Source organism: Acipenser ruthenus, chromosome 24 (assembly GCF_902713425.1).
Source record: "Acipenser ruthenus chromosome 24, fAciRut3.2 maternal haplotype, whole genome shotgun sequence".
NCBI lineage: Eukaryota > Metazoa > Chordata > Actinopteri > Acipenseriformes > Acipenseridae > Acipenser > Acipenser ruthenus.
This window is the reverse complement of record NC_081212.1, coordinates 10,571,149-10,585,314: the sequence shown is the minus strand read 5'-3', so window position 1 is coordinate 10,585,314 and position 14,166 is coordinate 10,571,149. Positions and strand designations below refer to the sequence as shown.

Below are 14,166 nucleotides of genomic sequence, written 5' to 3'. Positions count from 1 at the left end.
TGGGATATTAGAACTGAAGGATTACGTTATAAAGTATTATTGCAGTTTGCTTGTAGTATGTTATTGAAATCTAGAGGGGGGTGTTTTGATGCTGACTGGGTTGTTAGCACAGCCTACAAGGGTTTTGAAATTGTGTGGATTTATTGTGAGAGTGTTTATTTTTGTTGTTGGTTTGTTATTGCACATTGAGTTTTATGATGTTCTTTTGAGTGTGTGAGTTTGATTTGATGTTTTGCAGTTTGATTATTATTAAGCACTTTAGTTTGGAGTTCTTTTATTATTTGATTAATTGTTAAACCCCTTTGTGGCAAAGTGGGTGGTGAGGGGTAGCTGTGTAGCAGTGATGCGGTGCAGGAGTAATGGGCAGACAACGGTAGTCCAGTGGAAAATAGGCTTTTATTGCCAGCACTGGTCTAGTGCTCAAAAATAATAAGCCCGGCAATACACAACGATGTGTAAAGCTCGGGCTGACAAACACAGAATACAGTCCTGAACAAGAAACCAAACACGGTCACCCGTCTCGGGTGCGTGCAGTCGTGATTGTGGTGGGTGGATACACGGGATGTTGTGACAGTACGTGTTGAGGTGATCCGGCTTGTGCTCGCCCAGTGCGACAGCTCCGGATATGTTTTTAGCTGTCTGGTGATTCGGAAAAAAAGACAGACAGTTAGTTTTCAGCCAATACAGCACACAAACCCACACACACAACTCTTTTAGAGTAATACAGCTCTTTACATCCTTCTCGGTCCTTGGTTTAACCCAAACGAAGGAAAAGAACAGCGTTACCCTGGCCCCTATATGTAATCCTGCATGATATCTAGGTAAACGGTTGCAGCTGCCTTATTACTTGCAGCTGCCCCTCGTTTACCTGTCAAATCAATACGGTCTTACAACAGAGTCTCGCTTCCTTCCAGGCTGACCCACTTTCCGGTCCCTGAAACGAACTGTCAGGCCAGCCCTTCCAGATACTTCTCCTCCCGTTCTTTAGCGCCCTCACAGGTCGGGAGGAAGATTTATCACCATAACTCATTGTATTTCTGTCACATATCCCACCGCTCAGAGTGGAGCCGAAGGAACACTCAGCTAAATCTACCTTTCCCATTGCTCCCCCCTCCCGGGAAAAATAATCCGCATTTTGGTGGTCTTTCCCCGCACGGTGTACCATATGGTACATGAAGGGCTGCAATGCCAGATACCACCGAGTTATCCGGGCATTGCTGTCCTTCATTGTGCTTAACCACTTGAGTGGGGCGTGGTCTGTGACAAGATCAAATGAGTGTCCCAGCAGGTAGTATCGTAAAGAGTGAGTAGCCCATTTAACCCTTTGCAGTCCATTTATTAATCGCGCGTCAGGCACGCCAGGTCTAATTTATTTTCACACGCGCAGTTAATTTTATATGCGCTGTATAAAAGTATTTTTTTTCACAGTCAAACGGGTTTAAATGGCCCTGCATATCAACAAAGCACACACTAGGCATCTCCAGCCCCGCCCCAGCCTTTTGTTTGCTATAGCGGTCAGCTATGTAAGAAATAAATAATAATAATAATAATAATATTCGTACATACTGATCGATCATCTCCAGATCACTCGTTTTATCACCAAACTCCTCAATAATGCGATCCAAGTCATTATTTTATTACTATAACATCTGAAAAAAGCTCTGCAAATGTCCATGATAGTCTCAGTGCGCTGACACACTTAGCCAGCTTGTTTACTATGGACACCCATTATCTGATACCGGATACCATGTATGACTATTCATGAAATACGCCTTTTTTTCCGACTTGTCTCGGCTCCTGTCGCTACCACTCGGCAATTGAATGGTTTTCTCGGCTTTTTCCGGAGAAAAAACGACTAAACACCCGTTTATTGCGTTGCTATAATGATGTCGGACCCAGTCCGACAAAGGACCTGTGAGGAATAATTGCAATGTCGGACCCAGTCCGACAATGGACCGCAAAGGGTTAATGGCCAAACACTCTTTTTCGACTACGGAGTAGTTACGCTCCCGAGGTAATATTTTTTTGCTCAGGTACAATATCGGGTGTTCTACTCCAGCTACTTTTTGGGACAAGACTGCACCCAACCCTACATCCGAGGCGTCGGTGTGGAGGATGAATCTCTTGGTGAAATCTGGGGTAATAAGAGTGGGGGCCTGGCAAAGTTTACGCTTAATCATATCAAACACCCCCTGACACTCAGCTGACCATTTAATTAAATTTGGCGCACTCTTTTTGGTGTGGTCGACTAACGGGTTAATCACTGCGGCGTACTCGGGGATGAAGCGGCGGTAATAACCGGCTAAGCCCAGTAGTGACCTCACCTGAGTCTTGGTTTTGGGGATCGCTGCATCAACCAAAGCCTGGATTTTGGTGACCACAGGTCTCACCCTTCCATTTCCCATTAAAAATCCCAAATATTGAGTCTCTGTTTTGGCAAACGCACATTTCCTCAAGTTAGCTGTCAGCCGGGCTGCCCTTAGAGACTGAAGAACGGCTGCAACCCTAGCCAAATGCTCTCGCCAGGTGGAGCTGTAAATCACCACGTCATCAATATACGCTGCTGCATATTCATGATGTGGGCGTAAAACCTGGTCCATCAGTCTCTGAAAGGCAGCGGGCGCACCATGTAGCCCAAATGGCATGGTTTTAAAGTGGAACAGCCCCTCTGGTGTTGAAAATGCGGTTTTCTCTCTGGAGCTGCGGGTTAGAGGGATTTGCCAGTATCCCTTCATCAGATCCAGAGTGGAAATAAACCTCGCTTTTCCCAGTCTGTCTAAAAGTTCGTCGACCCGAGGCATGGGATACACATCGAACTTGGCAATAGCATTCACCTTTCTGAAATCTACGCAGAAGCGGTTGGTGCCGTCCTTCTTAGCCACTATTACAATAGGACTGCACCACTCGCTCCTGGAAGGTTCAATCACTCCAAGCTCGAGCATATCCCATACCTCTTTGCGAACGCCACTTCGTCGACTTTCCGGGATCCGGTACGGTCTCTCTCGCACTGTGACACCTGGAGGAGAAATAATGTCATATTCAACTAAGTTCGTCCTGCCGGGCACATCAGAAAAAACATCGCTGAACTCCTCAATAAGCTTACGCAGCTCTCTTTGCTGATCCGGAACTAATTGTTCTCCCATTGAAATCGCTCTTGTGCTCGGGGTCTCTGGACAGGGACCTAAATCATCCTCCATATTGTCTGGGGCTATAAATAAGACCTCTCTTGCCTGCCAGGGCTTCAACAAATTAATGTGGTAAATTTCACGTTCATTCCGGCGATCGGGCTGTCTAATTTCATAATTTACTTTCCCTATAGCCCGAATCACCTCATACGGCCCCTGCCATTTAGCACACAGTTTTGACTCTGATGAGGGAAGTAGCAGCATTACCTTGTCCCCTGGTCGAAAGGTTCAAATCCGTGCATTTTTGTTATAATGCTGCTCTTGTCGGTGCTGAGCCGATCTGAGGTTGTCTTGGGCCAAACGACCGACCAAATCCAGGCGATCTCTGAGTAGGAGCACATACTTCACTACATTTTTAGACAAGCCTTTGTGCTCCTCCCACCCCTCTCTCAGCAGGTCGAGAATGCCACGAGGCTGCCGGCCGTACAGGAGCTCAAAGGGGGAGAACCCCGTTGAACTCTGCGGCACTTCTCTCACTGCAAAAAGGAGGTAGGGGAGAAGTGATGCCCAATGTTTCTGCTCTTGTGTTACAAATCGCCTCAGCATCGACTTTAAGGTCTGATTAAAACGTTCCACCAGACCGTCCGATTGTGGATGATAAACGGACGTCCTGATGGGACGTATTTTTTATATTTTGTACACCTGCTGTAACGTATTGGACAAAAAATTAGTTCCGTGATCGGTCAAAATCTCCTTGGGGATCCCTACTCTGGCCATAATCTGTGCTAACTCGGTGGCTATTGCAGCGGCACTAGTGGACCTCAATGGAACTGCCTCCGGGTATCGCGTTGCATAATCCACCACTACTAAAATGTGCGTATACCCGGAGTCAGAAGGTAGCAAAGGGCCGACTATGTCCATTGCAATGCGCTCGAAAGGAGTGGAAATAATCGGCAGTGGGACCAAAGGGGCGGGGCACACTCGACCCGGCGCTACTCGCTGGCAGTCTGGGCATGTGGCTACATATTTCGACACATCAGTATGAAGACCTACCCAATAGAATTGAGCCAATATCCATTCCCTCATCTTCTCGGCTCCGAGGTGCCCCGCAAAAGGGATATCATGCGCCAGCCTCATGACCTCCAGCCGACAAGACGGGGGAACCAATAATTGTGTTACAGGCTGTCCTGTGCCCGCGGCTAGGTTTACCCTATACAGTAATTGCCCCTTGATACTGAAGTGTGGATATACAAGCGCCCCAGCGCCGTCAACATCCTTACCTTCAATGGACCGGACCCGTCCCCAAGCGTGCACCAGTGACGGGTCGTTATGTTGGCCCCACACTAGGTCCGCGCTTGAGTACCACGGGTCCGGTACATTGAGAGGGGCTGGAATAACATCTGCTCTAGTCGGTCCAGTAACCTCGCTCTCTCGGTCACACTGCGTTCCCACTCCCTTCGACTGGCGTTTGTTACCATTGCAGCACTCTCCCACCAGACCCCAGCCTTGTCTCAACAACGCTCCCTCCCATTTTGCGGTCCGTCTCTCCTTATTCGTTTTTCTAGGACGGAAAAGAGGGGAGAACATTTCAGTGTGAAAAGGAAACACATCACCAATCAGTTCCTTTTTTTTTTCTCTGCCACGTTTACATGTGTGGCTGAGACTGCCATTTCTTTCATCAATTCTTTGAATTTTGGCCAGTCTCGGCCCAGAATAACTGGGTGTGGCAACCTTTCCGCCACCCCAACTACCAGGTGACGTTTTATCGGTCCTACCGATAAATATACTTTTAATGTGGGGTATGCCGCCGTGTCTCCATGGATACAGGAGATGGCCACCTGACCTCGTGGCCGCCACGACACACCGCCCAGGAGAGCTGTCCTAATCAAGGTTTGCTCACACCCTGTGTCCACTAATGCGTGGGTTTTCACATTCCCTAACACCACATTAATCAGACAAGGCCCCTCCCGACCATTTTCCCCACGCTTACCAGTCTCAGGTGCCCAATTGCACGCGGCCATGTCACACTCCATGGCAGCGGGGCATGACCTGGCCAGATGTCCAGGCTGGTGGCACCTAAAACAGATAGGAGGGACAGAGGGGGCATGGGTTAGAAATCTGTCCCACTGCTGGTATGGCAACGGGGCAGGGGCAGCACCTCTACCCCAGCTGGGGGCCAACCTTGGTCTCCATTGGGGGGAGGCAAGGGGGCCCAATGGGGTCGGTGCTCTGGGAGGTCTGGGTCCCTGGAACGAGGGGGGTGGTGGTGATGATGTTGGAGGAGAGGGAGAGAGAGCGCGGCTGCTCTGAAGGGCAGGGGCGGACAGGATCCCGATCCGGGCAGAGGTCAGGGAGTCCTCAAAATCTTCGGCCAATTTGACCGCCTCCTCCAGGGTGTCGGGGTTGTGGCGCCGTATCCATGCCTGGGTTTCGGCGCTGACCACATGGCAGAACTGTTCTACCACAATGGCTTCCCCCATCTGCTGGGCGGTCTTCTGCCCGGGGGTCAGCCAATGCACCATGTGGTCGCACAACCTCTCCGCAACCACCCTGGGGCGTGTCTCCGGGGCTCTCCGGTACTCCCTAAACCGCGCCCGGTGGGTCTCGGTAGTAATGTTGAGCCGGCGGAGGATAGCCTGCTTGACCAGGTCATACTCGGTGGCGTGCTGGTCGCTCATAGCCTGGTAAGCTGCCTGAGCCTCCCCAATCAGGCAGGGTCCCAATTGGCTGGCCCAGAACTCCCGCGGCCAAGCCGCCGCGGTAGCCAGCCGCTCGAATGCCACCAAGTACGCCTCCGGGTCATCCTCCGCCAACATCTTCATCGCCCGTGCCTTTGGGGGCGACATCAACGGTGTTGTAGTCGGGGTCGTTACTGCAGCCACGGCCAGTCCTACCCGTTCAATGAGCGCTGTATAGCGCTCCTCCCTCATTCTCTCCTCTGCGTCCCGTCTGCTCTCCAGTGCCTGCAGCAGCTCCGCCAGCGCGTTGCGGTCCATGGTCCCGTTTCTGACACCACGTGTGGCAAAGTGGGTGGTGAGGGGTAGCTGTGTAGCAGTGATGCGGTGCAGGAGTAATGGGCAGACAACGGTAGTCCAGTGGAGCATAGGCTTTTATTGCCAGCACTGGTCTAGTGCTCACAAATAATAAGCCCGGCAATACACAACGATGTGTAAAGCTCGGGCTGACAAACACAGAATACAGTCCTGAACAAGAAACCAAACACGGTCACCCGTCTCGGGTGCGTGCAGTCGTGATTGTGGTGGGTGGATACACGGGATGTTGTGACAGTACGTGTTGAGGTGATCCGGCTTGTGCTCGCCCAGTGCGACAGCTCCGGATATGTTTTTAGCTGTCTGGTGATTCGGAAAAAAGGCAGACAGTTAGTTTTCAGCCAATACAGCACACAAACCCACACACACAACTCTTTTAGAGTAATACAGCTCTTTACATCCTTCTCGGTCCTTGGTTTAACCCAAACGAAGGAAAAGAACAGCGTTACCCTGGCCCCTATATGTAATCCCGCATGATATCTAGGTAAACGGTTGCAGCTGCCTTATTACTTGCAGCTGCCCCTCGTTTACCTGTCAAATCAATACGGTCTTACAACAGAGTCTCGCTTCCTTCCAGGCTGACCCACTTTCCGGTCCCGGAAACGAACTGTCAGGCCAGCCCTTCCAGATACTTCTCCTCCCGTTCTTTAGCACCCTCACAGGTCGGGAGGAAGATTTATCACCATAACTCATTGTATTTCTGTCACACCCTTCTAGGTGTGTTCACATCTATTGTGCGCATTTAACCCCCCCATTCTACTAAAGGTTTGATTGTACAACGTCACTTTATACTGCTGCTACTGTTTGTAATTACTGAAAGATATGTAATTCAATATGATTTTAAGTAGACTAGCAAATAAATATAATTGGTTTTTATATCTTGTGTAAAATTGGTATTCTTTGAGCTCCCTGGTTCCTTTGTGCTTTTATTGCTAATATCCAGACCTCACTGGACAACAAAGGTGATGGCAGCGGTTGCGCTACCCGAACCCGAACGACCTTGCCTGTAGACAGGGAGTGAGCGTTACAGCCTTTCCTTTTCCAAACGAAAAAACCACTTGCTTTACTTCTTCATTCCCCAGTGCATGTATTAAATCTCTATTATCTTCCTCATTTATTTCACACTCAAGTTCCCTCAAAAACAAATCCTGCACATCTCTTTCTGTTTCTCTTTTTATATATAACTCTTCATAAAACCTTTTTGCAACATTTAACATGTCTTTACTTTCTGTTACCACCCCCCCTCACCATCCTTTAAACCTTGCACCACACTTTTTTTCCTTACCAATTCTCGAAAGAAGAAACGACTACACGTTTCATCATTCTCTAGATGTTTCACTCTGGCTCTAAAACGCATTTTCTTTTCCATTTCTCCAAATAAATCAAAAAGTCTGTGTTTAACCTCTTTAATTTCCTTGCTAAAATCAAAACCTTTACTTTGTAATCTTACTAAATCCTGTAATCTCTGTTGCAATCTCAAATGTTTAATTTTAGTCTGTTGTGCTCTTTTCCTCCCCAGTGTTATAAAATAACCCTTAGTTCGGCCCTTTATCATCTCCCACCACTCCCTTATAGAATCAAAACACACCTTTAGCTCTCTCCATTCCAAATACCTTTTCTTATAAGCTTTAATTAATTTTTTATCTTCTAACAAATTGCAATTTAATTTCCACACTCCCCTTCCGTATTAATTTTTTCAATTAATTCTACTGATATGTTTAACATTCTATGATCTGAAAAAAAAATGGATTCTAACCGAAAACTCTTAATATTTATAGAGCAGGGTACAAAACAAAAATCTATCTGAAACAGTAGACTGTGTACTATTAGACCACGTATACCCTGGGTCTGAAGGACAAAAGCATTTTGCAACATCTTTTATCATCAATTTCAAAAGATTTCCCGATTTGTCTATTTTACCTTTTTTCTGATCTTCAATTAATATACCACAATTAAAATCCCCCATTATAAGCAATACTCTATTAGTAACTAAAAAAACTCTTAATTGCTCAAATAATTGAACTCTCTCTTCTCTCGATTGAGACCCATATACATTTATTACACAAAGTTCTGTCTCTCTATGTTTAACGTCTACAATTAGTAAACGCCCAGGGAATACATCATGTACCTCACTGTGGCAATGTGCCCCGCCCCTGTGTGCAATTGTGTGTTATGTGTTGTATGTTGCGTGTGTAAATGTTGGTGTATAGTCATTGGTACACGGGATATAAACGGGTCTGTGTTTCACGTGTATTTAAAAAGTGTATATTTGTATTTAGGCACGGGATTGCACATCACGCACGTGCATTTAAAATATAATATGTGAACACGGGGTTTCACGTAATGAATTCACGTGCTGGGATTCAAGTGAGTAATTAATTAGTAATTGAATCCCAGCACAACAGTATAAATAGGCACATTTTTAGTCAGTCAGGGTTAGGTGTTCGGTGAGTGGAGAACGGGATTGGAGACGGAGGTGAAATAATAATAATAATAGTAAAAGTAAAAGTAGTAGTTAACGTGTTTTCACTCACCGTGTTTGTTTGTCTCCGTGCACCGTTTGTCTGTGTAGTCCGTTTTGTTTGTCTATTTATTTTGGCGTGTAGTGCCGTGTCCAGTGTTTTTGTCTGTTCCAACCTTTTATTTTCTGTTCTGTTTATTAAATGCTGAACGCGATCACGCGTTCAGCCTCACCAAAACCCCATCTCTCTGTCGTTTGTGTTCCTGTTTCTGGTCTGACGCCACCCACTCCGGCCGTCTTTGTGACACTCACTTATCGTAATGTTTGGATTTTTAAACATAACCCCCAACCCTGCAGCTCTCTCTATATTTGACCCCGACCATACTGAATCTCCCACCTCCCATTCTTGTTTCAAATTAAAATAATTATCACAGTATGGAATACCACACTCTTGCAAACAAAGAATATCTGCTTCAATTGTTTTCAAATACCCAAGTACACTTTTACGTTTGATCAAACCCTGAAACCCTCTCACATTCACAGAGGCAATATTTATTAACATAACTATCAACCAAAAAGAAAACAAATATGTATCCGTCTTTCCCATTATTGTTGTACCTCAGTCACATCTTTCTTTTTTTCCCTTTTTTTACCCTTTTTTCCCTTTTTCATCTTCCAGTCTAGTTCCGATCTACCTACCCCATCAACCCCAACACCCTCCTCCCCAAGTTTATCAGCATCGGAGACCGCACCGTTCTTTCCCAAACTTTCCTCTTCCTTACTTTCTATACTCGACATCTGCACCTCCTCTGTAACTGCAGTTTTGTCCAAATCCACTGCTTTGTCCTCCACCGACTTCATGATTGCTGACACAATCGAAAAAAGACGCCATGTCTTTCTCTTCCAAAAAGGCTGCCCCTTCAAAATCAGCTCTGACCACATCCTCTCCCCTGCTGGAAGAGGCAGGGCTGTCGACGTACTTTCCGCCCTCATCCCCGCCTTCAGCTTCAGGCATACCACCCGAGCCCATCCCAGAGCCTTCCCCACAAAAAACAGACACTTCTCCGACTTTCTTTTTCATTATGTCCACCTCATTATCCTGTTCGGGTTTACGTTTCATACTCTTTCGTCTTTCTCTTGAAGTAGCTGTCCCCTCCTCCTCGCACTCAAACTCACTCGAGCTCTCGTCCGACGAAGAAGAGTACTCCTCCAAACTTTCCTCTTCATTTCTGATTTGAGCCTCATGGTTTCCCCTGCTCTCCTCATTGGATTCTTTCGCCACCACCGTTGGTCTCAGCACTAGCTTCCTTTTCAACACATTTGTGTATAGGTCTGGGCAGGTTTTAAAAACGTGACCTTCTTTCCCACACAAGTTACATTTCATTTCCTCCCCACACAAGTTACATTTCTTTTCCTCCCCACACATGGAGCTAATGTGTGGCCCACCTCAATTTTTACACTTTGTAATTTTACACGCCGCCGCTAAATGTCCCCATCCACCGCAATTACGGCACAGTTTTGGCATTCCATAATACATCACAAACCCTCGAGCAGTTCCCAAAGTAAAATTACTCGGCAAATGCCGTACGCCATCAATCTCGTTTGGGTCTTCATAAAGCTGAATGAGCCACTGTCTAGCTCAGTTCCACACCCCGTCAGCGTCTTTTACTTTCCGACTGCCAGATTTATCATTGCAATGTCTGTGCAGCCAGGTCTCAATATCGTAGTCAGATACTTTCTCTCTGTAGAATTGAATTGTGACTACTTTTATTTCTCTGTCAGACAGAGGTTCAACTGAAAACTGACTCAACGGTGGTTCTTTTCTCTTTTTGTTATACAGCTCCAAACATCGTTTCATTACTCCAGTACTCACACAGCTGTTCCAGAACACTTGATTAGGCAATTCAGCTCCTCCGGTTTTACTTCCAGCAGCTTCTGAATGATCTGCCGACTGAAATCCAGTCTCGACAGGGATACTTCCTTCTCATCTCTCCGGGTAAACCGAATGATGTTGTGTCTGTGCACACCTGTTCTCGCTGCCATCTTTCCAACTCCCGTATCAGGACTCTCCAATCCGGCAGAGGTTCCTTAGGAACGCACTCGTTACAATAATCACGCCTCGGACAAACCTCATGGGCTATGATACTGCCACTGCGCAATGTTACAGAACTTGGGATAACTAAATGCTACCCCCTACAGCAAAGACATTTGACTTGCCGGTGGGCAAGTTACTGCCATATAATACAGTACAGTTAAATGATCCCTCAAACGTAGAGGTTTATATTATCGACACTGCAGCCTCACAATGCATCAGAGTCCATTTTTTTAATTCCGATTATATATGAACTGACGTGTAGACCGTCATTGCTTTGGTGCACATAGGAGTGATGGGATACCAAGATGCAAATCTATCTGTCTCGCTCTCTTGCATATAACATAAGCAAACGTTATTTTTTTTTTATATAATGGTCACTAGTTATAAGTCTCCCCATCCTACAATGTGGCGTTTCATTTTTCAATCCTTTTATCTGACAATTACCTCCACAAGTAAATAAATGAATTCGCATACAGGGAGTTGAACCCTGGTCACCTGGGTGAAAAAACGGGAATCGTAACCACTAGATCATATGGGAAATCACTGCTTCTTGTTTGCTACCCGAAGCCAGCAGAGAAATGTGCAGGTCATTTTTTTACACTGCTGCCATCGAAAGGGCAAAACAATGAATCGAACCTGGATTGCTCATTTTAGACCGCTCCAAATGATTTGTTTAATGCAGTGTATTTTTCTTTTGCGATGTTTTGATTACTCCCCCCGTGACTTTCATTCTGATTTGGGCACCCCCTTTCGTGCACGGATTTGAAAAGCATAAACTTTAACTGCAATATTTGTACCTGTGATTCTGTAGGTATATGAATAAACTGACATCTGTCGAAACTCGGGATATAACCCGGGAAATTTAGATATTCAACCTAACGATCGCCCTCCTGAGCTTTGTCGGCATGAATGACATAGTTGATCAAACTCTTCTTTGTTCTACGAGAACCAGCAACATTTTGTGAGACCAGATAGTCGTCTTGTTCTGTACAGACCTGCGAATTCATGGAATTTGAAAACATTCCGCATTTTAACATGCATTTTAAGAAGAAGAGTCAGAGTATCAACATTGTCGTTTCTGTGAGTCAAGCAGCAGTCGAAGCCAAAACGTTGCAGAGTGCATTCTCACTCCGTTTAATATACAGTCAGACTTGCATTGACAATACACCATGCACACTACAAATACATCGTTCTGGTCTGGGTGGCTGTTTACCTGGGGAGAATAAATACATACAGTGAAAAAAAAATGCTGTGCTGTGTTTCCACCCGGTTTCGAACCGGGGACCTTTCGCGTGTGAGGCGAACGTGATAACCACTACACTATGGAAACATGTTGCTTATTAAACGATCCGTGTGTTGCACTCTAAGCATACAGTGCCGATTACCCATTTTGGATCCTGCAGTGCAAGGCAGTCTTCACTTAAAGCACAGCTGAATGTAACAATGTACATGTGAAAGTTTCCATAGTGTAGTGGTTATCACGTTCGCCTAACACGCGAAAGGTCCCCGGTTCGAAACCGGGTGGAAAAATGTGCTTGTTCGTTTTTTTGTTGCGGTCTCCGCTCTCTGTGAGTCCAGCAGCAGACTGCGTCAAAAAGTTGCACAGAGAATTGATTGATTTATTTTATTTTATTAATGGGTGTTTCATTCGAGAAGCAGCTGTATCAGAGTGGCGCAGCGGAAGCGTGCTGAGCCTTATAACCCAGAGGTCGACGGAGCGAAACCGTCTTCTGTTAGCCTTTTTTTCTTCTGTTGGCAAAGTAGTTGTTTTTAAAAGATGAAATCTAGTCAAAAGATATTGTATTATTTTTGCAACTACAGTCTGAATACTAAAATTGCCTTTGAAGAGAAGTTACATAATGTGCATGATATATCTGGGAGAAAGGAAAGCAATAGAACGGAGAGTTCCCATGACCACCATGCATGGCTGTTTTCATTATATATTCATGTGCGTAAATTGTTTGGTAGGTTAACTCCCCAACCCCAAAACAGATTTCCATGTTTCTTTTTCGTGAGTCACCACAACTTTAATGCTACTGCAAAAAAGCCAGATATCTATTAACATGGCTGGGGAGGCAAATTGATGTTTAGCTCTTTTAGTATTTGTCTAGAAGGTTTTCTCCGTGTCGAATGCCCCGTGTTTTGTAAAATGAAAGATGACGCATTGTTAGCGTGCGCGTTCCGAATGCGTGCCAGCTGCATAGTAATATAATTGACACAACAGGAGAAACGGCCCCTAACCTTGTAAATACACTTGTATGTTATAAAGAGTAAAAAGATCAACTCAAATGTTGTGCCCAATCAGTAGAATACAAAACCAAACCCAGAATGTCAAAGCGTCAACATTTGTTCTGTTCTTTCAACTACATGATAGCAGACTCTGTGAGACTGTCAAAAATTGCCAGCGGCGACTATATTTCAAGTCACCACGGCGGGGTATTGGTTAAAGTTTTCAACTAGCAATAATCACGCCTCGGACAAACCTCATGGGCTATGATACTGCCACTGCGCAAAGCTACAGAACTTGGGATAACTAAATGCTACCCCCTACAGCAAAGACATTTGACTTGCCGGTGGGCAAGTTACTGCTATATAATACAGTACAGTTAAATGACCCCTCAAACGTAGAGGTTTATGTTATCGACACTGCAGCCTCACAATGCAACAAAGTCCACTTTTTTATTCCGATTATATATGAACTGAAGTGTAGACCGTCATTGCTTTGGTGCACATAGCAGTGATGGGATACCAAGATGCAAATCTATCTGTCTCGCTCTCTTGCATCTAACATAAGCAAACGTTATTATTTTTTTTTATATAATGGTCACTAGTTATAAGTCTCCCCATCCTACAATGTGGGGTTTCATTTTTCAATCCTTTTATCTGACAATTACCTCCACAAGTAAATAAATGAATTCGCATACAGGGAGTTGAACCCTGGTCACCTGGGTGAAAAAACGGGAATCGTAACCACTAGATCATATGGGAAATCACTGCTTCTTGTTTGCTACCCGAAGCCAGCAGAGAAATGTGCAGGTCATTTTTTTACACTGCTGCCATCGAAAGGGCAAAACAATGAATCGAACCTGGATTGCTCATTTTAGACCGCTCCAAATGATTTGTTTAATGCAGTGTATTTTTCTTTTGCGATGTTTTGATTACTCCCCCCGTGACTTTCATTCTGATTTGGGCACCCCCTTTCGTGCACGGATTTGAAAAGCATAAACTTTAACTGCAATATTTGTACCTGTGATTCTGTAGGTATATGAATAAACTGACATCTGTCGAAACTCGGGATATAACCCGGGAAATTTAGATATTCAACCTAACGATCGCCCTCCTGAGCTTTGTCGGCATGAATGACATAGTTGATCAAACTCTTCTTTGTTCTACGAGAACCAGCAACATTTTGTGAGACCAGATAGTCGTCTTGTT

At 45.4% G+C, this 14,166-nt stretch overlaps 4 non-coding genes across 4 annotated transcripts; 2 read left to right on the top strand and 2 right to left on the bottom strand.

The window, feature by feature from the left end:
• Positions 1-11,988: 11,988 nt before the first annotated feature.
• trnav-cac (transfer RNA valine (anticodon CAC)) lies at positions 11,989-12,061 on the bottom strand. Its single transcript has one exon. It is a non-coding gene; the product is annotated as a tRNA-Val (tRNA).
• Positions 12,062-12,188: 127 nt separating this feature from the next.
• trnav-aac (transfer RNA valine (anticodon AAC)) lies at positions 12,189-12,261 on the top strand. Its single transcript has one exon. It is a non-coding gene; the product is annotated as a tRNA-Val (tRNA).
• Positions 12,262-12,812: 551 nt separating this feature from the next.
• On the top strand, positions 12,813-12,869 carry LOC131700968 (U7 small nuclear RNA). The gene has a single exon (XR_009308777.1). It is a non-coding gene; the product is annotated as a U7 small nuclear RNA (small nuclear RNA).
• Positions 12,870-13,108: 239 nt separating this feature from the next.
• On the bottom strand, positions 13,109-13,248 carry LOC131700771 (U4 spliceosomal RNA). Its single transcript, XR_009308580.1, has one exon. It is a non-coding gene; the product is annotated as a U4 spliceosomal RNA (small nuclear RNA).
• Between the last annotated feature and the right edge of the window lie 918 nt (positions 13,249-14,166).